The 27,388-nt window shown below is 46.5% G+C and overlaps 1 long non-coding RNA gene across 4 annotated transcripts; it reads right to left on the bottom strand.

The window, feature by feature from the left end:
* Positions 1-407: 407 nt before the first annotated feature.
* Positions 408-27,046, bottom strand: LOC137521483 (uncharacterized). Of its 4 annotated transcripts, none has more exons than XR_011022135.1 (4): positions 26,943-27,046; positions 26,409-26,501; positions 26,233-26,276; positions 408-475 (listed from the first exon to the last, which is right to left on the bottom strand). It is a non-coding gene; the product is annotated as an uncharacterized lncRNA (long non-coding RNA). The 4 variants fall into 4 exon arrangements; XR_011022137.1 differs by lacking the exon at positions 26,943-27,046 and adding an exon at positions 26,740-26,911; XR_011022136.1 differs by lacking the exon at positions 26,943-27,046 and adding an exon at positions 26,580-26,659.
* Between the last annotated feature and the right edge of the window lie 342 nt (positions 27,047-27,388).

Here is a 27,388-nt window from a genome sequence, read left to right as displayed (position 1 = left end):
GACCACCTATAGGCTTCCACCTATAGGTTTCCTTCTACGTGGGTATCTAATAAAAAAAAAAATACAAGTTTCCTTTAAACCTTAATTTTAGAATTATGAAAAATGATTTCCATAGTATGCTCTATACTGAGAAATGATGCTATCCTGTACACTGGCAAATGGAGTGTTTATTATATGCTAATCTTACAGTGATTCTCCATATATAAATATTCACTAAATGCTTCTGACCTGTAAATAGCTAAAAAGATAAGGAGATAGGAAAGCATTTGGAACATACCAAATCATTATACACACTTTTCAGTTATGTTTTTCTTTATGTATTCAAATTATAAATGATTTTATATATACAAAATAGAACGTCTTATGAGAGTGTTTTGCCAGACTGTAATGCTATAATGGATAATCTACATTACCTTTCTGTTATCTGAATTCAAAGAACAATACTTCAGTGGTAGTTTTCAGTGATAGGATTCTCCTTGCAGAAACATAAAGAGGAACTTTAGTGAATATAACTTCATTATTAACATTTTTTTTTACAATATGCATTAATAAATGGTTTAGTTAATGTTTGCCCATTGCCAAATGTTGCCTCTCCCTAATTTACATTCTTACATTTATCGGTGATGTCAACATTTGTACTGCTGACAAGGTAAATCACTGAGGGATTACCTCAGTGGTGAGAAGCTTCTGGATAGTACAGAGGCTTCCTGAATCCTTCTCAAGCACTGGGTTCCTCTATACATTTTTGAGCCAGTGGGTCGAACAGGCTTCTTCTGGCCTGGAGCATAGCTGGGAATGAGCACATCCAAACTGGGCATGTACGAAAAAAAAATGCATGAGAGCTTACTTCTATTGGGCATGCACAGATCATACTCGTGCATGCCCATTTTGAATTGGCTGATTCCTGGCCTCGCTCCCAGCCAGAAGGTAAAGAGCCCCCGATGACGTCACACCGCACAGCCGCCACCACCACACTGATTGGCCGCTGGAGCGGGGATATGGTGATCCCGGTGGCTGAACAATGATGCAGGTAGCCGGGGAAAGAGACTGGAGTCCCGCTGCGCAGCGCCGATCGCGCGGGACTCCAAAACAGCAGGGAAAGATAGGTAATTCACTACCCTGAGCTGAGCTCAGGATTACCGCTCTGGGCTGGTTTTTTCCTACCCTGAGCTCAGCTGGGGGTTACCGCAAGGGAGGTTGAAATCATGGTAAAATCGCTGTGATTTTAACTTAAGTCAAAGGGAGCGTTTTTTTTTTTTAAACAGACAGCGCTGATGATCAGAAAAGGGTTCAAAATGCGCACGCACACAGTGTGTTTCATGCCTAAAGGCTCGCTGACACTGCAAGCACTTGTGATTTGAAAAGCTTTTGCTATGTGTGTGTTCTGACTTCAGCAATGTGATTTTTTTAAATATCCCCCATAAAGGTCACCATACACTATTTTTTATTTATTTATTTTTGTCGATGTCCTGATTATTTGATCAAATTTCCTAGAAATCAATGCTGCAAACAATGACCAATTGATCAATTTTTAGCTGAAATTGATCAATTCGGTCGAACTTACCAGGTGGAAGATTTCGCTCTCTTGGCAGCGGGTCGGGAGTGTGTTGCTAGTGTTTGATTTCGGGACCACCGACGCAGCAGCGGAGCTACTCTCACCTGTCTGCTAGCACTTTTCTTCACCCCTTCACCCTGTCTCTTCACACCCAGTTGTGTGTCAGGTGAAAAACACTAGAGGCCAAACACCAGAAGCCTCAAGTGGTCAAGTAAGGTAGGTGCCGAGGTGCCCTTAGGTCATGGGACACACAGCTCCCCAGGATCGAAGAGAGAGAAGAAGCCCCAGCAGTGGGGAGAAGATATGCACCAGTGGACAGGTGAGTGTAAGCTCCTCTTCCCCAACACTCTGTATGCCCCCGGGGGGGGGGGGGAGGCAGGGGGGCGGGCAGATGGGGATATCCGACAGGCAATGCACACAGAATTTCAATCAATTTCATACTGAAATTTATGAAAGTCTGTGTACCCTAACTTTAGACAAGTTGTCAGATTGACCAAGAGACTAATCTTTCTGTGATCAAATCTGATTGGAGAGAGAACTGTCAGCTGCCCATACACTGCAGGCTGATTCACAATCGATTTCAGCATGAAACCTTTCGGGAATCGGCCTTGTGACACCGCTACTGCCGCCTCGCTGCCCCCGTCCCTGTGTCTCCCAATGTACCCCCTGCTGGCTCCGGGCTCTGTCCTTCATTTACATACGTCACACATGGGTCCACATTACGCAAGCAAATATGTGGCCCGCAGAGGACGGAGTAAATATAGTGTACTGTACATGATCATATTGGCACTGTGGGGGAAATAATTATTTGATCCTCTGCAAGTTTGCCCACTTACAAAGCATGGAAAAGGCTTCCAGTGGCTTCTCCCATCCTCCTCCACCTTACTGTACTAGAGCTGGGACCCCTGAAAGGCACAGCTGTGCTCCCATAGAGCATGGCCTCATTGCGCATGTGCAGGACAGCTCGTTCCTGCACAGCAGCACGGAGTCGCCACTCGGGTTTGGTAGAATATGCTGAGCCCGTTCAGCTCCATGTTACTGCACAAGCGCCAGCCACCTGCGCAGTGCGGCCGAACTCCATGGACAAGCCCTTGTCAACGGGCTTCAGGGGGTCCCAGTGCTGGAACGGCGAGGAAGAGGGGGATGGGGAAGCCTCTGGATTATTATTATACTTAGCACTGTGGCGTAGCGGTTAGAATCCCAGCCAGGTCTGCAAGGAGTTTGTATGTTCTCCCTGTGTCTGTTTGGGTGTCCTCCAGGTACTCTGGTTTACTCCCACATCCCAAAAGTATGATACATACACTATAAATTAATGTTCAGCGCTCCTAAATTAATGTTCAGCGCTGCGTAATATGTTGGCGCTTTATAAATACAATAAATAAATAAATATACAATACATACATAAACATATGACTATGGTAGGGAACAAATTGTGAGCCCCTCTGAGGAACAGTTAAGTGACAAGACAATATATACTTTGTACAGCGCTACGGAAGATGTCGGTGCTATATAAATACTAATAATAATAATAATTAGGTACAGTGGGATGCAAAAGTTTGGGCAACCTTGTTAATTGTCATGATTTTCCTGTATAAATCGTTGGTTGCTAAAAATTGTCAGCTAAATATATTATATAGGAGACACACACAGTGATATTTGAGAAGTGAAATAAAGTTTATTGGATTTACAGAAAGTGGGCAATAATTGTTTAAACAATATTAGGCAGGTGCATAAATTTGGGCACCACAAAAAAGAAATGAAATCAATATTTAGTAGATCCTCCTTTTGGGCGACGGCAAATCCCGGGCCCAAACGACCGCAATACGCCCATCGGCGGCAGCGGCAAGTGTGGATAGGCGCATGACGCGATCTGCCGCCGGCAATAGGCTCCGCCCACCCTACGCCGTAACTCGCCGGCCAATTAGCAGCGCCGGCGGGTTTCAAATGCGAGATCAAGCCAATGGAAAGTGTATAATACACTTTGTTTATGTAACAAAGTGTATTATACAGGCTGCCTTCTCCTCTGATGGTCACTTTGTCGTGCAGCCATCAGAGAGGACGGCAGCCTTGTAAGTACAGCCACACACACACACCTTTGCCCACGCAGACCCCCCGATCGCCCACCCCAGCCCTCAGAACCCCCCCTGACCAACCCAGCACATCACTGTTTGCACCCAAGCACCCCCCTAAAAACCCATCAATCACTCCCTGTCACTAACTGTCAACGCTATCCCCTAGATTAGGTCCCTAACTGCCCCCTAGGGTCTCCTGATCACCCCCCCCCCCTACCCTCAGATCCCTCCAGACCCTCCGCCCAGACCACCCCCCTGTATACTGTATACATTTGTATACAGCTGCCTTACCCACTGATCACCCACTGACCACCTGTCTATCACCCCTTGTCACCACCATCCATCAGAGCAGACCCTAAACTGTCCCTTGGGGGCACCTGATCACCCACCAAGACCCTCAGATTGCCCTGAGACCCCCCCTCCTGATAACCTCCCCAGTGCATTGTTTACATCTATTCTCCCCTGTAATCCCTCACAGATCTCCCATCGTCACCCCTTGTGTCTGCCACCCATCAGATCAGGACCCAGTCTGCCCCGTGCGGGCACCTAATAAACCCCCCACACCCTCAGATCGCCCTCAGACCCCCCCCCCCCCCCCCCAATCACCTTCCCAGTGCATTGCATTTGCATTTGATTGTGCTGTAATTGTATTTGATTGTGCTGACATTGTATTTGATTGTGCTGTAATTGTATTTGATTGTCCCGTGATCGGCTTTGATTGTCCCGTGAGCGGCTTTGATTGTCCCGTGATTGGCTTTGATTGTACCGTGATTTGAGTGCCCCGTGATTGGCTGTGATTGCCCTGTGATTGGCCTGTGATTGGCTTTGATTGGCCTGTGATTGGCTTTGATTGTCCCGTGATTGGCTTTGATTGTACCGTGATTTGAGTGCCTCGTGATTAGCTGTGATTGCCTTGTGATTGCCCTGTGATTGGCCTGTGATTGGCTTTGATTGGCCTGTGATTGGCTTTGATTGTCCCGTGATTGGCTTTGATTGTCCCGTGATTTGAGTGCCCTGTGATTGGCCTGCGATTGCCCTGTGATTGCCTTTAAATATCTTGTGATTGGCTTTGTTTTCTCGTGATTGTATTTAATTGTCCTGTGATTGTTTCTGATTGCCTCTGATTCCCCACTCGCCACCCCCCCCCCCCCCCCCACACACACACACACCCCAGATCACCCCCCTGTCACTATCCTAGTGACCTAAAAACAGTGATCAGTGAAAACGGTCACTTTTTTAGTATCACTAGTGTTAGCAGTTAGGCCAGTTAGCTAGGCCCCTTTGTTAGTGTCAGTTAGTGCTCAGCCCACTGCACCACAGTCACTAATTAGCGTCATCACTGTCGCGAATCAACATTGGTACTATATAGTATCTGTAAGTGATCATTACTGATCACAGATAGATCTATATTAGGGTCAATAGGATCCACTAAAAAAACGCAGTGTTTGCCCGATCAGGCCTGATCGGATCGCCTGCACTTGCCTTCAGCCCACCCCTCCGCAGTGACAGAATTTTTTTTCTGATCACTGCAAAAAACACTGTACGGCCTGGTGCACACCAGAGGAGTTTTTCTGAGCGTTTTGAGTTTTTAAATCTGCTGCTAATGTTATCCTATGTGTCTGTGCACACTGGAGCAATGAGGTTTTGTAAAAAACCCCATAACATTACATTGGGAAGAGCTTTTGAAAGGTTTCAAAAGCTCTTCCCAATGTAATGCTATGGTTTTTTTTTACAAAACCTCATTGCTCCAGTGTGCACAGACACATAGGATAACATTAGCAGCAGATTTAAAAATTCAAAACGCTCAGAAAAACTCCTCTGGTGTGCACCAGGCCTACAATAGCTGTGGCACTGTAAAGATCAGTTTTGATTTATTTTTTTTAATCAAAACTCAGTGACCACAGCTTTCTGCTCCTCAAGTACTCCCTTTTGCTAGGTAGGCAGTGGCGTACCTAGGGCATTTGACACCCGGTGCTGGGTATTAAAAGACACCCCCCTCCCCCCCCAAAAAAATGGGTGTGGCTATAACCTACGGCGCGCGAAGCGCACTGCGGTGAAAAATGGGCATGGCCATGACCAGATGAGGGCGGAGCTAACTAATAAAGTGAACCCGGGATGAGAGTGATATGGAGGCTGCCATATTTATTTCCTTTTAAACAATAGGGAGCCCTGCTGATCTATTTGGCTGCAGTAGTGAACTGAATTACACCAGAAACAAGCATGCAACTAATCTCGTCAGTTCTGACAATATTGTCAGAAACTCCTGACCTGCTGCATGCTTGTTCAGGATCTATGGTTGAAAGAATTAGAGGCAGAGGACCAGCACGGCAGCCAGGCAACTGGCATTGCTTAAAAGGAGATAAATATGGCAGCCTCAATATTATTCTCACCTCGGGTTCCCTTTAAAAGTGCAACGCAAAGACAGTGGGCCCAGGTTTTGGTGAGCCTTTTCCCAGAAAATTCACATAATTCAGGTTTTATCAAGAAAATACACGTAAAGTGAGTAGATTTGCCCAGAAAATAAATGCAATCATGGCGGTAGATTTGCCTAGAAAATACATGCAATCATGGCGGCAGATTTGCCCAGAAAATACATGCAATCATGTGGAAGATTTGACCAGAAAATACATGCAATCGTGGCAGACCTGGCCAGAAACCACTTCAATCATGTAGAACAGTGTTTCTCAACATTTTATTAGTATGTACCCCTTTTAAAACCCTGCACTCGTCAAGTACCCCCTAGCATAGTAAACATTATCGCAAGTACCCCTTGACAAATGTATGTATGTATCATATTACATGATAATTGGTTCTAAACAATTTCCAAGCATTTCCTATTGCTTTTATTTAGCTAAAATACTAATTTGGTGTTGTTTAAAGAGACACTGAAGCGAAAAAAATATATGATATAATGAATTGGTTGTGTACTATGAATAATTACTAGAAGATTAGCAGCAAAGAAAATATTCTCATATTTTTATTTTCAGGTATATAGTGTTTTTTCTAACATTGCATCATTCTCTAATATGTGCAGATTACACAACACTCAGCATTCAAAATGATTCTTTCAGAGCAGTCTGTGAACTAATGACCTCTCCTCTGCCAGAGGAAAAGTAAATAGTTTACTAACAGTTGAGATAATAAAAGTCAGATAACAGCTCTCTCCACGACTTTGAAAGTCGTAGAGAGAATGGCTTTTTTGTATAGAGATAACAACTGGAGTTTCTTAACTCTTTCTGTACTGGAAACAATTAGACTGATGTATCTGATCTTAATGTTTTATTTCTTAGCTGTACTACACATACAAATCATAATATCATAGTTTTTTTTTCGCTTCAGTGTCTCTTTAAATGGAATTTATTATTTTCTAAAACTCTAAATTTGTTATTCTTGGTTAAGTATAGCAAGTCTGAGTACCCCCTGGAACCATCAGAAGTACCCCCTGGGGTACGCGTACCGCACGTTGAGAACCTAGGATGTAGAAGACCTGACCAGAAAATATATGCAATCATGTTGGCAGATTTGACCAGAAAATACATGCAATCATGTGGAAGATTTGACCAGAAAATACATGCAATCATGTGGCAGACGTGGCCAAAAAACACTTCAATCATGTAGCAGACCTGGCCAGAAAACACTTCAATCATGTAGCAGACCTGGCCAGAAAATACATGCAATCATGTTGGCAGATTTGACCAGAAAATACATGCAATCATGTGGAAGATTTGACCAGAAAATACATGCAATCATGTGGCAGACGTGGCCAGAAAACACTTCAATCATGTAGCAGACCTGGCCAGAAAATACATGCAAGCATGTGAAAGATTTGACCAGAAAATACATGCAATTATGTGGAAAATTTGACCAGAAAATAAATGCAAACATGTGGAAGATTTGACCAGAAAATACGTGCAATCATGTGGCAGACCTGACCAGAAAATGCATGCAATCATGTGGAAGATTTGACCAGAAAATACATGCAATCATGTGGCCGACCTGGCCAGAAAACACTTCAATCATGTAGCAGACCTGGCCAGAACAATCGATACACCTGCTAATATAAATTAAAAAAAAACATTTACTCACCTGAAGCAGCAGCAGATCTCCTGTCCCGGCCTCCGTCCGGCGCAGCTCCCACAATCCTCTGCAGCCAGCCAGCAACTGAAACTCCCGCGCTTAGAGCAGGGCTATGGGAAAATGGCACCCGAAGCCCTGCACTGCAGACTCAAAGTCTCCAGAGCAGGGCTTCAGACGCCATTTTACTGTAGCCCTGCTCTGCCGCAGCTGTGGGCTGCTGCTGTCAGTGAACTGACACAGCGTCTATTAGACGCCGAAAGTCAGTTCACGCTGGGGGGTGCTTTAGGGGTGCTTGGAGAATGTCGCTGCCATTGCCCCAGTATAGCTAGTATAGTTGCCCCCAATATAGCTAGTATAGTTGCCCTTAGTGTAGGTAATATAGTTACTCCAGTATAGCTAGTATAGTTGCCCCCAGTATAACTAGTACAGTTGCCCCCAATATAGCTAGTATAGTTGCCCTTAGTGTAGGTAATATAGTTGCCCCAGTATAGCTAGTATAGTTGCCCCCAGTATAGCTAGTACAGTTGCCCACAGTATAGCTAGTACAGTTGCCCACAGTATAGCTAGTACAGTTGTCCACAGTATAGCTAGTATAGTTGCCCCAGTATAGTTAGTATAGTTGCCCCAGTATAGCTAGTATGGTCGCCCCCAGCCAGTATAGCTAGTATAGTTGCCCCCATACAGTATAGCTAGTATAGTTGCCCCCAGCCAGTACAGTTAGTATAGTTGCCCCCAGCCAGTACAGTTAGTATAGTTGCCCCCAGCCAGGAAAGCTGCCCCCAGTATAGCTAGTATAGTTGCCCCAGCTAGTATAGCTAGTATAGTTGCCCCCAGCCAGGATAGCTGCCCCCAGTATAGCTAGTTTAGTTGTCCCAGCCAGTATAGTTGCCCCCAGTATAGCTAGTATAGTTTAGTTGCCCCCAGTATAGCTAGTATAGTTTAGTTGTCCCCAGTATAGCTAGTATAGTTGCCCCCAGTTAGTATAGTTGTCCCCAGTATAGCTAGTATAGTTGCCCCCAGTAAGCTAGTATAGTTGCCCCCAGTATGGCTAGTATAGTTGCCCCCAGTAAGCTAGTATAGTTGCCCCCAGTATGGCTAGTATAGTTGCCCCCAGTAAGCTAGTATAGTTGCCCCCAGTAAGCTAGTATAGTTGCCCCCAGTATGGCTAGTATAGTTGCCCCCAGTATGGCTAGTATAGTTGCCCCCAGTATGGCTAGTATAGTTGCCCCCAGCATGGCTAGTATAGTTGCCCCCAGTAAGCTAGTATAGTTGCCCCCAGTAAGCTAGTATAGTTGCCCCCAGTAAGCTAGTATAGTTGCCCCCAGTAAGCTAGTATAGTTGCCCCCAGTAAGCTAGTATAGTTTCCCCCAGTATAGCTAGTATAGTTGCCCCCAGTAAGCTAGTATAGTTGATAGTGGGAAGCAGGGCTAGATGGAGGGGCTGTGGAGGGGTCCCTCACCTGGGACCCCTCCTTCTGCCTCTCTCTCCCCTCTCCAGCATAGCGGCGACAAGTGCGGGGCGGCCGGAGGCGTACAGAGAATTACTCACCTGATTTCCGCGTTCCAAGCGCTGGCAGAGTCATGACGTTACAGGTCTCCGCCTCCAATGCCGCCCACTGTGCTTCCTCTAATCAGGAAGCACAGTGGGCGGCATTGAAGACGGAGACCTGTAACGTCATGACGCTGCGCTCCACGCTTGGAATGCGGAAATCAGGTGAGCAATTGTCCATACGCCTCCGGCCGCCCCGCACTTGTCGCTGCTAATTTCTGGAGGGGGGAGAGAGGCAGAAGGAGAGGTCCCAGGTGAGGGAGGGAGGGAATATGTCCCCCCTCCCCACCGCTGCCTCCACAGCCTCTCCTTCTAGCTCTGCTTCCCCCTCCTGCTGTGCTGCTGTGGGGGGTCGTGGCGACACCCCCCTGGGTGTCTGTCACCTGGTGCGCCCCGCCCCTTTGCGCTCTATGGTAGGGACGCCACTGTAGGTAGGTGCTCTTTTTTTCTGGGTAGTCTCAGAGGAATACCCCCTAAATTTAGCAGTCCACCATGGCAAGAAAGGGGTATTCCGATGATGAGGTGTACAGGTACATCGCCGAGTCGGATGAGGACGATTGGGACGCCTCATTCGACTAATCTTCCGGGTCAGAGTTTGAACCTGTAGAGAGCAGTGGCTCACTGACCGATAGCGATGACGAGGCTGAGGTCCCGGCTAGAGCCAGGCGTACCACACCCCACATCGTTGGACCGTAGGTGACGCAGGATCAGCCTCAAGGGCAGCAGAGTGGTGCTAGTGCTGATCTGAGATTTCATGGTGGGGTAGGCACCAGCAGCACAGCATCTCCTGGACTTAGCACCAGTGCTTCCTTATAACCTGGTGAAGTGGCGAGCACCAGCATGGAAGTTGAAACTGGTTCGGTGGCACATGCAGTAAGATCCCAGTCGCAGCCACCAAGAAGACGGGCCCGTACTACCCCTAGTTTACCAGAGGTGCTGGCAAATCCCAATTGGCAATCCCCTGATTCCGCCCAGTCTGTAGTCCAGGTGGAGACAGCTAATCTAGGATCGGCCCTAGACTTTTTCTATCTGTTCTTCACCCAGGATCTCTTAGACTTAGTCGTGGCGGAGACCAACCGTAAGGCCACACAATATATAACCGCCAATCCGAATAAGTTCCTTGCCCAGCCTTTTCGGTGGAAACCAGTCCAAGTTTCCGAAATTAAGATTTTTGGGGCCTTCTCCTCCACATGGGACTAGTAAGGCCCCGTTTCCACTATCGCGAATCCGCATGTGTCTTGCGTATGCGGATTCGCATAGACAATATAAGTGAATGGGCCTGTTTCCACTTATGCGTCTGCGGGAGCGTTTTATTGTGCGGAGAAAATCTAAACGGAACACCCTGCAGAATTCGCCTGCGTGTGGAATGCAGGCGAATCGCACACAATGTATTGGGCAGCACGGTGGCGTAGTGGTTAGCTCTCTTGCCTTGCAGCGCTGGGTCCCTGGTTCGAATCCCAGCCAGGGCACTATCTGCAAAGAGTTTGTATGTTCTCTCCGTGTCTGCGTGGGTTTCCTCCGGGCACTCCGGTTTCCTCCCACATTCCAAAAACATACAGATACATTAATTGACTCCCTCTAAAATTGGCCCTAGACTACAGTACTTACACTACATAATATAGACATATGGCAATGGTAGGGATTAGATTGTGAGCTCCTTTGAGGGACAGTTAGTGACAAGACAATATGTATATACACTGTACAGCGCTGCGTAATATGTCGGCGCTATATAAATACTAAATAATAATAATAAAATGTATTTAATAGGGAAATCGCAAGCGTTTTCCCCATGCGTTTTTTGCTGCGAATTCGCATAGGTACCAATGTAAATTCACACAGGCAGTGACATGGTTAAAATCGCATATACCCTCACCTATGCGAATTCGCATGCGAATTCGCGGCAAAAAACGCATGCGGAATCGCATCCGCATGCGATTTCATCAGCGGTGGAATACAGGCGATTCTGCACCGCAATAGTGGAAACGAGCCCTAAAACAGAATGTGTTGCGGTCTTATTGGTCTACGGACCCAGTATATCACGTTCCTTTGTACTCTGCTGCCATGTCCAGGACACGATTTGAGAACACCCTGCACTTCCTGCACTTCAATAACAACGAAACCAGTCATCGAAGTGACCACCCTGCTTATGACCGGCTCCACAAAATTTGGCTCCTCGTAGACCACTTGTCATCCAGATTTGCAGATGTTTATACCCCTGAACAGGCCATCTGCGTAGACGAGTCCCTCATATGTTTTACCGTGCGCCTTCGCATCAAACAGTACATCCCAAGCAAACGTGCTCGGTATGGGGTGAAACTGTATAAGCTCTGTGAAAGGGCCACAGGCTATACATCTTATTTTAGGGTCTATGAGGGAAAAGACTCAAAATTGGAGCCGGTCGGATGCCCTAACTACCTGGGGAGCAGTGGAAAGGTTGTGTGGGACTTGGTGTCACCCTTGTTAGGGATGGTCGGAATGCCAATTTCCGTTTCCGCGGTAAATCCGCATTCCGCCATTGCCAAATTACCGATTCCGCCTTCCGCTATCAATTTCCGCATTCCAATGCGGAATTTCCGCCGGAAATCGCGGAAATTCCGCCCGACTTTAACATCGATTTTCTCAAAAACTATAAGGTCTTTTTGAAAACTTTTTTTTGCATCTTGTTCACAAGATTCAGTTTAATAAACCCTGAAAATTTGGTGTTTCTAGGACTTACGGGGGCTTTGCTATTAACTGCTAAAGTCGGCAGATTTTTACTGTAATGTAAAATGCAGAAAATAGGCAGATGCAGATTTTCTGCATTTTACATTACAGTAAAAATCCACTGACTTTAGCGGTTAATAGAAAATCCCCCTTAAGTCCTAGAAACACCAAATTTCAGGATTTATTAAACTGAATCTTGTGAACAAGATGCAAAAAAAAGTTTTCAAAAAGACCTTATAGTTTTTGAGAAAATCGATGTTAAAGTCGGGTGGAATTTCCGCGATTTCCGGCGGAAATTTCCGCGATTTCCGGCGGAAATCCGCCTCCTGCACTAGAATTACCGATTTCCGCATTCCGATGCGGAAATGCAATTTCCGATCGGAATTTCGGAAATTGCATTTCCGCGGAATCCGAATGAGCATCCCTAACCCTTGTTCCAGAAGGGGTACCATCTTTATGTGGACAATTATTACACAAGTGTGGCCCTCTTTCAGCACTTGCAGTGTGAAACCAAACATCTGGTTTCGAGAGACCCTAATACACAGGGCTGCCAAAAACCTCTCCTTTCACTTGGGACTTAATGCGTAATGTACTTCGCCACAACTCTGTGTGATTTGCACTTCGCACATTGTCCCATGGGGGAGGAGAGGTTTGTCCTCGGAAGGTAAGTTAAAAGAAAAACAAAAAAAAAACAGATAAGCAAAAAAGCTAATGTTTGGTTCACAATATCAAGGTTTCGTTTGAAGAAGTTTATAATTGTTAATGAAGTTATTGCTTTGCTGCTTGCTTGGTTTTTTTTTTGTTTTCTCTTTTTTTCCATCCATTACCCTTCCAGGTGGACCGAGCGACCGACCAACCAGCTGCAGCACTGATGGTGCATCCTGACAGAAGCATTGCACGTCTGTCAGGTTACACAAAATTGGTGCATGCAGCGCTGCAGGACGAGATTTCTCCTCCGCAGTAAAAAAAGATACGTTTGCCGAGGCATATGAGCTGAGGGGCGGTGTTGGAGTTCCTATGCTTTGGCAAGCACTTTGTATCAAAAAAGAACTCTGGGAATGATTTGTTCATCCACATCAATCAGTGTGAATGGATAAACCGGGTTTGCCAGGGCATACGAGCTGAGTGGGTGGACGTTTTTGGGTGGCAGCTCCTATATCCTGGCAGACGCCTTCCCCTCTTTTTTTCACATTTTTTTTTTTTATATATCTCTGTAAATGGACAATTGTGTGTAAAAAAATAAAAAAAATTGTCATTTACAGAGATATTTCTCCCACCCAGCATGGGTATATGTAAAAATACACCCCAAAACACATTATACTACTTCTCCTGAGTATGGCGGTACCACATGTGTGGCACTTTTTTGCACCCTAACTGCGCTAAGGGGCCCAAAGTCCAATGAGTACCTTTAGGATTTCACAGGTCATTTTGAGACATTTGGTTTCAAGACTACTCCTCACGGTTTAGGGCCCCTAAAATGCCAGGGCAGTATAGGAACCCCACAAATGACCCCATTATAGAAAGAAGACACCCCAAGGTATTCGGTTAGGAGTATGGTGAGTTCATAGAAGATTTTTCCACTAACTTGTGACAAAAAATAAAATCTTCTATGAATTCACCATGCCTCTCAGTGAATACTTTGGGATGTCTTCTTTCCAAAATGGGGTCATTTGGGGGGTATTTATACTATCCTGGAATTCTAGCACCTCATGAAACATGACAGGTGCTCAGAAAAGTCAGAGATGCTTCAAAATGGGAAAATTCACTTTTTGCACCATAGTTTGTAAACGCTATAACTTTTACCCAAACCAATAAATATACACTGAAAGACATGTAGCACAGTAAATATGGACAAAAATGTATACAGAAATTTTACTTTATTTGACAAATTTTATCACAGAAAGTTAAAAAAAATCATTTTTTTTTACAAAATTCATGTATTTTTTGATGAATATAATAAAAACTAAAAATCGCAGCAGCAATCAAATAGAACCAAAAGAAAGCTGTATTAGTGACAAGAAAAGGAGGGAAAATTCATTTAGGTGGTAGGTTGTATGACCGAGCAATAAACCGTGAAAGCTGCAGTGGTCTGAATGGGAAAAAAGGCTCTGGTCCTTAAGGGGCGAAAAGACTGTGGTCCTCAAGTGGTTAACTCACATCACAGACTTTCAATTATATTTAGGTCTGGGGACTGAGATGGCAATTCCAGAACGTTGTACTTGTTCCTCTGCACGAATGCATTAGTGGATTTTGAGAAGTGTTTAGGCCCCATTCACACTTGCGTTTTCAAATTGCCGGCGTTTTGCAGGAGTGATATTTCCGGGACTTCACGCAGAAAAATCACTGAACACTGCAGCGATTTTGGCACAATCGCGTTCAGAGCTTCTATAGCACTGAAACGCGATTGCTGGGAAATCACCTGAAAATGGTGCAGGCGACGTGTTTGCGTTTCACGTTTTTGCCGTTTTTTGGGTGATTTGCGTTGATTAGCGCAAATCGCCCAAGTAAAATGGGCCCAAAGGGTTTCATTACGCTAGCGCTTTTAAAAAGCGCTAGCGTTTGAGCATTTGCGTTGCGGTAAAACGCTCTAGTGTGAATGGGGCCTAAGGGTTGTTGTCTTGTTGAAAGATCCAGCCCCGGCACAGCTTCAGCTTTGTCACTGATTCCTGGACATTGGTCTCCAGAATCTGCTGATACTGAGTGGAATCCATGCGTCCCTCAACTTTGACAAGATTCCCAGTCCCGGCACTGACCACACAACCCCACAGCATGATGGAACCACCACCATATTTTACTGTAGGTAGCAGGTGTTTTTTTTGGAATGCTGTGTTGTTTTTCCTCCATGAATAACACCCCTTGTTATGCCCAAATGACTCAATTTTGGTTTCATCAGTCCACAGCACCTTATTCCAAAATGAAGCTGGCTTGTATAAATGTGCTTTAGCATACCTCAAGCGGCTATGTTTGTGCTGTGGGCGGAGAAAAGGCTTCCACTGCATCACTCTCCCATACAGCATCTCCTTGTGTAAAGTGCGCTGGTTGAACGATGCACGGTGACTTTATCTGCAGCAAGTTGATGTTGTAGGTCTTTGGTGCTGGTATGTGGGTTGACTCTGACTGTTCTCACAATTCGTTGCTTCTGTTTATCTGAGATGTTTCTTGGTCTGCCACTTTGAGCCTTACCTTGAACTGAGCCTGTGGTCTTCCATTTCCTTAATATGTTCCGAATCCTAACTGTGGAAACAGACGGCTGAAATATCTGAGACAGCTTTCTGTATCCTTCCCCTAAACCATGATGGTGAACAATCTTTGTCTTGAGGTCATTTGAGAGTTGTTTTGAGACCCCCATGTTGCTACTCTTCAGAGAAAATTGAAAGAGGAGGGAAACTTATAATTCTAAAGGTTTTGGAATCAATAAAATGACAACAGTGCCCAAATGTATGCACCTGCCTAATTCTATTTAAACAATTATTGCACACTTTCTGTAAATCCAATAAACTTCATTTCACTTCTCAAATATCACTGTGTGTGTCTCCTATATGATATATTTAACTGACATTTGTTATCGTAACAACCAATGATTTGTACAGGAAAATCAAAACAATTAACAAGGTTGCCCAAACTTTCGCATCTCACTGTAAGTTCCCATTTGGGGCACTATGTTTCACAACAGGTACACTTTAATAGAGAGAGGCAGAATATCATCCAAGAAGCCTGTAAAAAAAAGAATCTCTCCTTTTATGTAATGTGTTTTTTCTTCACACAATACGCTTATCTATAACCTTGGCATTTCAGCGAGAAGTCTGAATGTCTAAAACAAACACAATGTTCTAGCTTCTGTAATTAAAACAATCTTATGAAAGTTTAATTGTCTGAAATTATAACCTCCCCTATACTGGAAAGTCTCAGAGCAATATTTTAAAGAAGTACCTGAACTTCACAGTTTTATACTACAATCTTGCATACAGACGCGTAGCTTGGGGTGGGCGGGGTGGGTCATGTGCCCCAAGGCGCTGGGTCCCTAGGGGCGCCGCCGCAGTGTCCTCATTTATTTATTTTCTTAACTTTTTTTTTATTTTTTTCTGCGGCCATCCCCCGGCCCGATCACCATTTCCCTCTGTCATCACGTGACTTCACACGTCGGCGCACCGCCGCACAGCGCCCCTGATTGCAGTGGACCGCTGCGCAGAGCGGGAAACAGGCAGCCCAACCTTTCGTTCGGCCTGGGTGACGGGAGGAGGAGCCGACGACACTGCGAGCCAGCAGAGCGAGTGGTCACAGCCAGAGCCAGCCGCAGCCAGCAAGCCACCCACCACCGAGCAAGACAGGCAGCTAGTGCACAGCACGGCACCACTCACTGCCAGGCCAGCCTGCCGCCGACTGCCCGATTTGAAAAATGATATAGTCCAGACCAGTGCCAGCCAGGCAGTAAGTACTAAAAAGCTTAGCCAGCCCAAGCAGCTGCAGCTCGCTTCCCTAGTCCGCCCGGCGCCCCCTCCCCCAGCCAGGAAAAGATCATGAGATCCATTCCCAGCACAGATCAGACAGCACTAGTGGACACTGAACTGGAATATGGCAGGCAATACTTATATTTTTAATAAGCAAGCCGAGCAATGCAATAAATCCTCCTATTCTAATTGTCACCCCCCCCCTTCTTGAATTCTTCTGGTCGTGCTGTGACAGCAGCGTGCTGGGGTGGGGAGGGTGACAGTCAGAATAGGAGGATTTAATGCATTGCTTGGCTTGCTTATTAAAAATCAATATAAGTATTGCCTGCCATATATCCAGTAGCTGTAGGCTGCAATATGGCTGACACCCCTCCTCACTCCCAGACACACAAGCACCCCCCCCCCCTTTTCCACTGCCCACCATACCACCAGGCAGGCTGCCTGAGGCCTAGTGTGGGCCTCTGGCTAGAGGCCTCAGGGCCTGAGTCTGAGACCTCTGGCCAGAGACCCCACTAGGCTTCAGATAGCCTGAGCCCAGGCAGCACACCACCACCATGCCTGAGTGAGCCAGAGGCCTCCAGCCAGACCTGACCCACCACCACTGATCTTGGAGGAGGAGCTCACAATCTAATCACTACCATAGTCATAGTAATACTAATGTCCTACCATATTATTATTATAGCACTGACATCATGAGTACATAGTCATGATGTCACTGACTGTCCTCAGAGGAGCTCACAATCTAATCCTACAACACTCCTAGTGTAATGTCCTACCATATTATTATGGATTTATATAGCACTGACAGGTTCTGCAGCACATTACAGAGTACATAGTCATGTCAATGACTGTCCTCAGAGGAAATCAAATCCAATCATAGTCATAGCCCAATGTCTCACCATAAAATTATTATGTATTTACATAGCACAGTCAAAAATATTCCAGCTCTTATACTTCTTTTTTTGTCACCGCCACACCTCCAGACAGTTTTTCTGCCGACCAGGTCACTGGGATTACCAAGCCTCCACAACTGTTCCACAAGCCCTACTCTCACTGGGTGAGTACAATCCAAACCCTACACCACAGTGTAATGTTCTCCATTATTATGTATGTATATATTACTACAGTCATATCTACATCATTGCACAGGTTATGCAGTTTAATAACTGATTGTCCTCAGTCAGAGGAGCTTACAATCCAATCCATACCCCAGGCATCGTCTTATGTCCTAACATATTATTATATATTTATATAGCACTGACTTCTTCTGCGGCACTGACATAGACATATGTTATGTTTAATGGAGAAGGATCTTCAGCCAACAGTTTGCTTGGCAGGTCTGCTTACACTACTGCTAACTTCCTGTACATTTGGCTCCACCCATAGCCACTCCCACATTTATTGAGTGGCCATGCCCCTTTTTTGGCACAGCACGCTGGGCACGCCACAGGTGTCCCCTTAGGGGGCGCATTAATAGTCTTTGTCCACGTGCGCTGAAAACCCTAGCTATGCCTCTGCTTGCATAGCACATTCAAACTTATTTTCCCTGTCCTGAGAGACTGACAACTAAGGGCACTGATAAGGATTCATACAAAGTTTTGCAGACAAAGATTTGTAGACAGTCCCTATTGTCACAGACCGCGAGCCGGTCTGCGGGGGGGGTAAATCGATCAGCGTCAGAAATCCTCTTACACGGTCATTTGTTCATCACGAAGGGTAACCCGCATTCGCAATTTGATGAACTGACTCGCGAAGGGAGCGTTCTGATACCAACCGAATCACTCCACACACATATACAATTCAAAGATCTGCCAGACTGCCACCAAGCGAGTTACACAGCCCGCTACTGTAATTTTACTAGGACTTCGAGAACACTTTAGTAACCCCTAGCAGTATGTAAGAATCTGGGCCAGATCGTTATGTCTGGGCCGGGTTCTCGCATACGGGTTATAAATGTATACTTCTATTAAACACAGGGTAGCGAGTTCAGGAGAATAGGTACGATTGTGTATGTTCAGCAACAGGTCATAACCGCTAAACGATTTTTAAACGTTTAATAACACAAATGCATTACATACAGTTATATACACCTATTAACATATAAAACACAGAGCTTAAAAATAAAAGGAATAAAACAGAAAGTTCTTACTTAGTTAGCTGAGCAGTCCATTTGAAGCATGAAGAAAATAGTCCAGTTTAAACGTAGGCATTCAGCTTAAAAGTCCTTTGTACACAACATGCGCCCGGTTCTTCCGTGAGCACATGTCTGGACTTCCCTAGTCGATGTAAATTGAAGAACTGGGTGGAGTTCCTTGCAAACGCTTTTTACTGACCAGAGTTTTGGGGCGGTCACTACCTGGAAAGTAGGTGTGTTTGAGGCAGGGTTACCTCCTGGCAAGTCAGGTTACCACCCACAGACTTGGAGCAAGGAATGTACCAATTATTAATAATTTGTGTAATTCCGCCCCAGATGGGTGCATCGCAGATCCGAGACCATATTCATAAGCAGCATGCGACTCTGTATTAAATGAGACTATACACGCCTAGTCTAACGAATTTGCTCTACGCATGCCGGATAAAGCGGTTTCTCAATTGATTCCTGATAGCTAGAGAATGATAATTCATGTGAATTATAGAACTGATTTCTGGGTATCAGGAAATGTGTTTGTTGTCTTTCTGTGCCAAACCCATCTTGAATTATTAATAAAGTAAAGGTTCTCATTGTGTGAAGCTATGAGCTTGGAGGGAAATTTTGAATCTCAACCAGTGTGAGCTGGTTTTCCTTTTGGGGAAAGCTGAGCTATGTAACCAAATGGCTTCTCCCCAGGGAAGCTAGCCAAGTGTGAATTCTTTCCTGACCTGAACAGGATGTGGGGGGAAGGTTACTGTACTCAGTAAGAGAGAGAGAAATTGACATCTGTCCATTTACCCAAGACTGACAGGAACTGTGCACGATTATGCGAAAGTCGATGGCGCTAGCGCACGGCTTTTCCGTAATGTTCGTCACATCTCCCTCCTACCAGCCGGACGCACAGAGTGGGTCTGCATGACCCGCTCTACGCGGCGCTTAGCTACTGACCGGGTTCTCGACTTCTTATCTGACTGCCCGTTAGACAACTCACCAGAAGCGTAAGGCCTCATGGCCCGGTGTGTCCCAGTGTCCGCTTTGCGGACGGTGCGATGCACACCAACAGGCTTACCTCTAAAGGCCTGGCTGGGTTTGGCTAGCGCTTCCTGTAAGGGAGAGAGTCGTTGGCTGACATCCGGGTCACTTCCTGACTCTCGGGTGTCAGCCTGCGAATCTGGAAGCAGCGTAGCATACCCCTGCTCTAACTGACTACACCTTGGCACAACATTTTGGTCAGCACAACCTAGGTGAACATTAGAGCACAATTTTAAAAACGAATTTGCCTTCACCTGGGTGGCGAGGCTTGCCCCTTCTCCAGGAAGGATAGAGGGTGGACCTGTGGGCAGTTTTGCACTGGGTTGCTTCTGCAAGGGGAAGACATGCAAGGGTGAGACAGGGAAGGAACGGCCTGTCTCCACCAGCTGTTTGTTAACAGCAGACAATGGTGGAGCACTCTGGCTGTCATAGCAGGAGGGGAGGTCTAGGCCCCCAGCTGCCTGCTCTGACACCTGGCCTGCTTCCACTGCCCTGGACGGATATGACCCAGGCAAAACAAGACTGTTACCTCTTAGATTAGAGACTGTCACATTTAAACATACATCATTTTTAGCACTGTGAGATTCAGCATGAAAGCTATTAGCAACATCTGGTACAACATTAACATCACAGTTACGTTCATTTTTCACATGTACACAGGTATCTGGAACAACAGTGACAGGTTTAGAGTCAGACAAACCATGACTAGACAGCTGTCCATTAGAAACAGGTACCGCTTCCTTCCCTCCTTCCCTAGGAGGGCTAGGTACCATTACCCTGGCTGCCTCCCTCTGTCCCACCCCAAGCTTGTACAGTACCTGAGTGGGTCCAGACTGGCAATCCGGGGTGTTGATCACAGGTTCATAAAAGGATCGTAGGGTGCCAAGATCGGTGCCCAACAGCACAGGCACTGGGATGTCATCTGTCACCCCCACAACTTTTGACTGGCGGCCCCTTCCCCAATCGAGAACAACACGAGCTTTGGCGATGCGTGCGTGTGTGCCACCAACTCCCAAAAGTGTGACACGCTCATTAGGCAGGAAATTCTCCCTGGCTACAAGATGAGAGCGAACCAAGGTAAGCTCTGCGCCTGTGTCGCGGAAACCAACAGCGATCTGGTCGTTAACTTCCACGACTTGATGATTTCCGGAAAGTCGAGGATTTGCTGCTCCCATGACGAGGTAGGCGTGTGCAGTAGAGGATGCGCTAGCCACTTCTGCGCTAGGCTCTGGAGACGGCGTCCTCACCTCGGGGCAGGCAGACTTGAGGTGTCCTCTCTGTCCACAGTGGTAGCACTTCGGAACATATGTGGCATCAGGCGGATGAGTAGCAGGTGCAGCATCCGGCCTCTGTGGCTGTGGGACCCGATTCCCACGGTTAGCAGGGGGAGGAGAGCTGGGTTGCATAGGTCTCCCCCCTCTCCAGCTCTGGGCTGGAGGTTTGCGGCTGTCCGGCACACGGGTGGCCACAAAAGTGTCTGCAAGTTCTGCGGCAGCTTTGGCGGATTCAGGCTTCCGCTCCAAGACAAACTGCCGGACATCTGGAGTGCAGCAGTTCAGCAACTGCTCCTGTACGATGAGGTCCTCCAGACCTTGGTGAGAGTCTTTTTTGAGGCCCCGTGACCACTGCCTGAACACAGTCAGCAGGCGACTCTCCAGGTCGGTGTAAGAGTCGGTGGGGCCTTTCTGCAGGGAGCGAAACTTTTTGCGATAGACCTCTGGGGTCAACTGGTATTTGGCGATAATTGCAGCTTTTATCGCCTCATAGTCATTGTCTTTCTCAGCGGGTAAGTCCACAAACGCCTCAAGCGCTTTGTCCCGCAAGTTGGGTGTTAGATATCTCGCCCACTGCTCCTGGGGCAGATGATGCTGACGACAAGTCTTTTCAAAGGAGTGTAAATAAGTGTCCGGGTCGGTTCCCTTCTCCATTTCTGGGAATTTAAACTTTGGAGTCCCAAACGGGCCTGCTGTGGGCCGGAGTTCCGGAGCACTTTGTGAGGGATTTTGGCCTTGCCCTCGCAGTTTGGCCATTTCCAGGTCGTGTCGGCGGGCGGATTCTCTCTCTGCCGCCTCCTTCTCAGCAAGCCACCGGCGTTCAGAGGCTTCCCGTTCCGCCTGGCGTTCTGAGGCTTCCATTTCCGCCTGGCGCTGGCGTTCTGCACGGTCAGCATTTTCTCTGACAATCTGCATGTACAGCTCAGGATTTGTCTCCAACAGCCTTTGTAATCCAGGTTGCATTCCAGCATCAGGAACACAGAACAGGTTGGCATGGGCGGGCTCCTGCCGGCCACCATGCTCCTCAGCAGATACAGCAACCGGTTCAGCCGCGGTACCGTTTTCCTCTGGGTCTGGAAGTGGGTTGCTTTGCTCCAACCGCTCACTTTCCTCTGCCCCAGTTACAGCACCGTCTGAACCAGGAGTGTGCTCTCCCAGCATCTGCTCCGGCTGGGTATTCAGTCGCAACAAGTCCTCGATCAATTGCGATTTCTTTTTTCTATACGTCATAATGCCTTTTTCCTCACACAAGTTTACTAGGTCTGCCACTGACATTTTCTTGTATCTTGCTGCAGCCATTTTTGCCAAATAAAAGATAGGATAGGAAAAGAGATTGGGGGGGAACTCTGTGCTACACGTTTAGTCTATATAAATGGTAATGCACCGGTTATCGACCACAGATTTTTGATCTGTTCTGGCAGGTTAATCAAATAACGTTGCCGTTGATGTTCTGAACATACACAAATCCCAAAAAGCTGCCAAACAAATGTCACAGACCGCGAGCCGGTCTGCGGGTGGGGTAAATCGATCAGCGTCAGAAATCCTCTTACACGGTCATTTGTTCATCACGAAGGGTAACCCGCATTCGCAATTTGATGAACTGACTCGCGAAGGGAGCGTTCTGATACCAACCGAATCACTCCACACACATATACAATTCAAAGATCTGCCACCAAGCGAGTTACACAGCCCGCTACTGTAATTTTACTAGGACTTCGAGAACACTTTAGTAACCCCTAGCAGTATGTAAGAATCTGGGCCAGATCGTTATGTCTGGGCCGGGTTCTCGCATACGGGTTATAAATGTATACTTCTATTAAACACAGGGTAGCGAGTTCAGGAGAATAGGTACGATTGTGTATGTTCAGCAACAGGTCATAACCGCTAAACGATTTTTAAACGTTTAATAACACAAATGCATTACATACAGTTATATACACCTATTAACATATAAAACACAGAGCTTAAAAATAAAAGGAATAAAACAGAAAGTTCTTACTTAGTTAGCTGAGCAGTCCATTTGAAGCATGAAGAAAATAGTCCAGTTTAAACGTAGGCATTCAGCTTAAAAGTCCTTTGTACACAACATGCGCCCGGTTCTTCCGTGAGCACATGTCTGGACTTCCCTAGTCGATGTAAATTGAAGAACTGGGTGGAGTTCCTTGCAAACGCTTTTTACTGACCAGAGTTTTGGGTCGGTCACTACCTGGAAAGTAGGTGTGTTTGAGGCAGGGTTACCTCCTGGCAAGTCAGGTTACCACCCACAGACTTGGAGCAAGGAATGTACCAATTATTAATAATTTGTGTAATTCCGCCCCAGATGGGTGCATCGCAGATCCGAGACCATATTCATAAGCAGCATGCGACTCTGTATTAAATGAGACTATACACGCCTAGTCTAACGAATTTGCTCTACGCATGCCGGATAAAGCGGTTTCTCAATTGATTCCTGATAGCTAGAGAATGATAATTCATGTGAATTATAGAACTGATTTCTGGGTATCAGGAAATGTGTTTGTTGTCTTTCTGTGCCAAGCCCATCTTGAATTATTAATAAAGTAAAGGTTCTCATTGTGTGAAGCTATGAGCTTGGAGGGAAATTTTGAATCTCAACCAGTGTGAGCTGGTTTTCCTTTTGGGGAAAGCTGAGCTATGTAACCAAATGGCTTCTCCCCAGGGAAGCTAGCCAAGTGTGAATTCTTTCCTGACCTGAACAGGATGTGGGGGGAAGGTTACTGTACTCAGTAAGAGAGAGAGAAATTGACATCTGTCCATTTACCCAAGACTGACAGGAACTGTGCACGATTATGCGAAAGTCGATGGCGCTAGCGCACGGCTTTTCCGTAATGTTCGTCACACCTATTCAGTGTGCAGCATGGGCTTGTGTACAACGCCCTGCCCCCAGCCCCAACCTCTACCCGTCCCCAAGTGCTGTGTACTGTAGTGATGCTGCAGCAGTCCACAGAGTCAGTTCTGCTCCATCAGAAATGGGCAGAGTGAGTGTAATGAGCTGAGGCTGGGAGCACACTTGTCAGTCGGTTTTCTGTATGTGTTTTTTGAACACCATGTGTGTCTGTATTTGTGAGAACATGCGTGCAGTGATTAACTGCTGCCTGTTTTTATCTGCATGGGGAAAACACAAGTGTGCACTAGCCAATTGAATAACATTAGATCTCAATTTACCTGTGCAAAAACTGGGGTAAAGTGATTGGAGGGGGCCCCATCCAAAGTTTTGCAGGGTGGGGGGGGGGCAGTGATTTCTAGTTACGCTGCGCTGAAAGAGTGAGGCCTCATTTCCACGGACTGTTGAACTGTGTGCTCAGCAAGCAGTTGCCAGGTTGCAGTGAGAAGTTATCAGGCAGCAGTGAGCAGTTACCAGGCAACAGCAAGCAGTTGTGAGAGTTTGAGAGGCATTTCACTGCCTATCAAAGGTCCGTGGAAAACATGCCTAAAGGCCCATACACACGTCGGATTTGCGCGAACGACGGGTCGTTTGAACGTTCCGTCGTTTGCACGTTTCCGCATGAAATCCGGCGTGTGTACAGACTATCGTTCGGGAGATAAGACTGGTTACCAACGATCCGCCGGGCGGATCGCTGGTAACCAGTCTTATCTCCCGAACGATAGTCTGTACACACGCCGGATTTCATGCGGAAACGTGCGAACGACGGAACGTTCAAACGACCCGTCGTTCGCGCAAATCCGACGTGTGTATGGGCCTTAAGGGCGTATTTGCACAGGCAAAAATACAGCCAACATCATGACATTTCTGCTCTGGCTCTTCTTATTCAGCTGCAGAGAAATGCATTGGTAAGGGCCCTTTTCAATGAGCAGTTGATAGGCAGTGAAAAGACTGTTGAACTCTCACAACTGCTTGCTGCTGCCTGGTAACTGCTCACTGAGCGCGCAGTTCAGCCACCTGTGAAAAAGGCCCCTAATGGCCCATACTCACGAGGGACTTTTGTCGCCTCAACACGCGGCGCGCGCGTGTTGCGGCGACAGGTCGCCCGTGAGTATGGGCCGTCGCACGCGCGCGCACCCCGAACTGTCGCCCGCCGCTCATGTCGCCATGCGATTGAAAGTTTCAATCGCATGGCGACAGTCGCCGCCGCACCTCCCCCGCAACTGTCGCTAGTCCGCGTGAGTACGCGGACTAGCGACAGCAACCTCCATTGTATCAAATGGAGCTTCCGGCGGGGGGAGGAGGAACGTCGGCGACAGCTTCCGCCTCGCCGCTGGTCCCTCTTCCGCGTGTGTACGCGGAGGGACCTGGCGAGAAGCTGTCGCCGGCCTGTCGCCCACACGCTCACGTGTGCTGGCGACAGGCAACATTTGCAGCCCGTGAGTACGGGCCTTAAGTCCTCTCTTCCACTGGCAATTAAACTGTGTGCTCAGTAAGAAGTTACCAGGGAGCAGTGAGAAGTTACTAGGCAGCAGCAAGCAGTTGTGAGTTTGAGAGGCATTTCACTGCCTATCAACTGTCCGTGGAAAAGAGGCCTTAGGCTTCCATGTAAAAGTTTCACCTGGTAACTTGGGCAACAGGTATAGTCATTATTTGAATATCATGATTCAAATAACAGCTAAGCATCTGTCATTTGCGTGCCACTATTGCCGTCGCTTTATAATACTACCCCCATCTTTTAACTGAACACACCCCACCTGTGCCTAACACCAGCCCCCTCCCCCCCCCCCTACACATGCAGCATTACAATAACTCCTTCTACCTATGCCTCACACCAATGGCATAGCTAAGGAGCAGTGGGCCCCAGTGCAACTTTTACATTAGGCTTCCCAAGCACTCTATACATAACAATTGATACGATGCACCAAAACCTGCCAAGGACATCCACAGTGTCAGAATTGCATGTTAGTTTGTTACCATGTTAAGTTTGTTAAAGATTACTATTATTCAAAGCATCTATGGAAGTGATTATTACCAGCACAGGACCAATAAAGAGCTAATACTGTTGTTAAGGAAGGGCCCCTAGGGGCTCCTCTGGCCCAAGGGTCCCAATGCGGTCGCAACCTCTGCACCTCCTTTTGCTACGCCACCGCCTTATACTAAACCTCCACCCACCTACACATAACACTATAACCAAGCCCTGCTGTTGGTAACAGCAGTCAGCTATACAAATAGCTATACAAATAGCCAGTACTGTACTGTCATCTACTATATATGTGTGCAGCTATACAGCACCGATTGTCATCTCTGCTGCAGCTGATCTTAAGTTTTGCAATACAATAGACAAACCTATGCACTAATTAAATCCCCTGTAGGATGATAGCTGAACCCCAGCATCCCTGGCACACAAATTGCCTGACTCGATTGTAATATCCTAACCTCAGTGCATATTATTAGCTCATGTGTTATTCACAAATGATATACACATACCTTTTACTTCAGTGAGCAGGATCTTTTGCAATCAGGCGAATGCACTAAACAACAAAAAATATTTATGAATATAACTTCTCACATGTATACTGGGCTGGCCATTTGTTAATGCAAGTACAAGGTAAGCTTTAACTACCATTGTTTGTTTATGAAATGTCTCTTTCTTGCACACTTACCAGTAAACTCCCAGTTTCACAGTGGACACGTCTACAGATGCAACAGCTTTTTATAAATATCTCGTCTGCTAAGTTTCAGTTTCCTTTTCCAGCCTGCAATAAAAAAAAATTATTTCTCTAGGTCAGATAGCAAGCTACTAAAAAATATGTCTGTTTCACTAGCTGGCTTACTGTGTGAGATGCTGCAATAAGAGGAAAGTTCATTCTGGAGGGTAGGAAAGAAGCATGTGGTGTTCAGCGACAGAGATAAGAAGTTTTTCTTTACGTGATGAGTTCAGAGAAAAGCCACACAGCTCTTATCCAGAAAAAGATTATGATGTAACCTGGTCACCTGGTGGGGGCTAGCATTCCCCAGGCCCCTAGATTCTCCCCAGGCCCTAGGCAGCTGCGTAGGTTTGCCTTGTGGATGATCCGGTTCTGCTCTTATCTTGCTTGCAACTCTCTCAGCAAACTCTGTTATTGTGGTTTCCAATAAGCAAAGAAAGTCCATAGCACTAGGATGTAACAACATGCAACAGTGATCCACTTACTTACCCACACAGCTGTGGCTGCTAGTTGATGTTGACTGACGTACTCATAGTAAACCGGATAGTTAATGAATGCACAGAAAGGAAGAGAGGAGGCTGAAACTGTCCAACTGGTGCACTTTATTCAAACAGCTAACAGTGTTATAGCAAAGGCAGCATGTGCATATTAAAAATTGATGTGATGCAAAAGCTGAGTGAGTCATGGGGAGGGATTCGAAAGCACAATTCAGACTGTCACTATGGTCATTTTGCACCCAAGGGACACTTGCTCATGGGTGATCTGGGCTCAAGGAGCGGGCAAGATGCACCTTCACCTATAGAGATGGCACGAACCTCCGATTTTAGGTTCGTGAACCTCTAACGCGAACTTCCGCAAAAGTTTGTGTTCGTGTGAACTTTGCTAACCGCAATAGACTTCAATGGGCAGGCGAACTTTCAAAACTTCAAACATTA

The sequence above is a fragment of the Hyperolius riggenbachi genome, chromosome 6 (assembly GCF_040937935.1).
Source record: "Hyperolius riggenbachi isolate aHypRig1 chromosome 6, aHypRig1.pri, whole genome shotgun sequence".
NCBI lineage: Eukaryota > Metazoa > Chordata > Amphibia > Anura > Hyperoliidae > Hyperolius > Hyperolius riggenbachi.
This window is presented reverse-complemented; position numbering and strand designations above follow the sequence as displayed.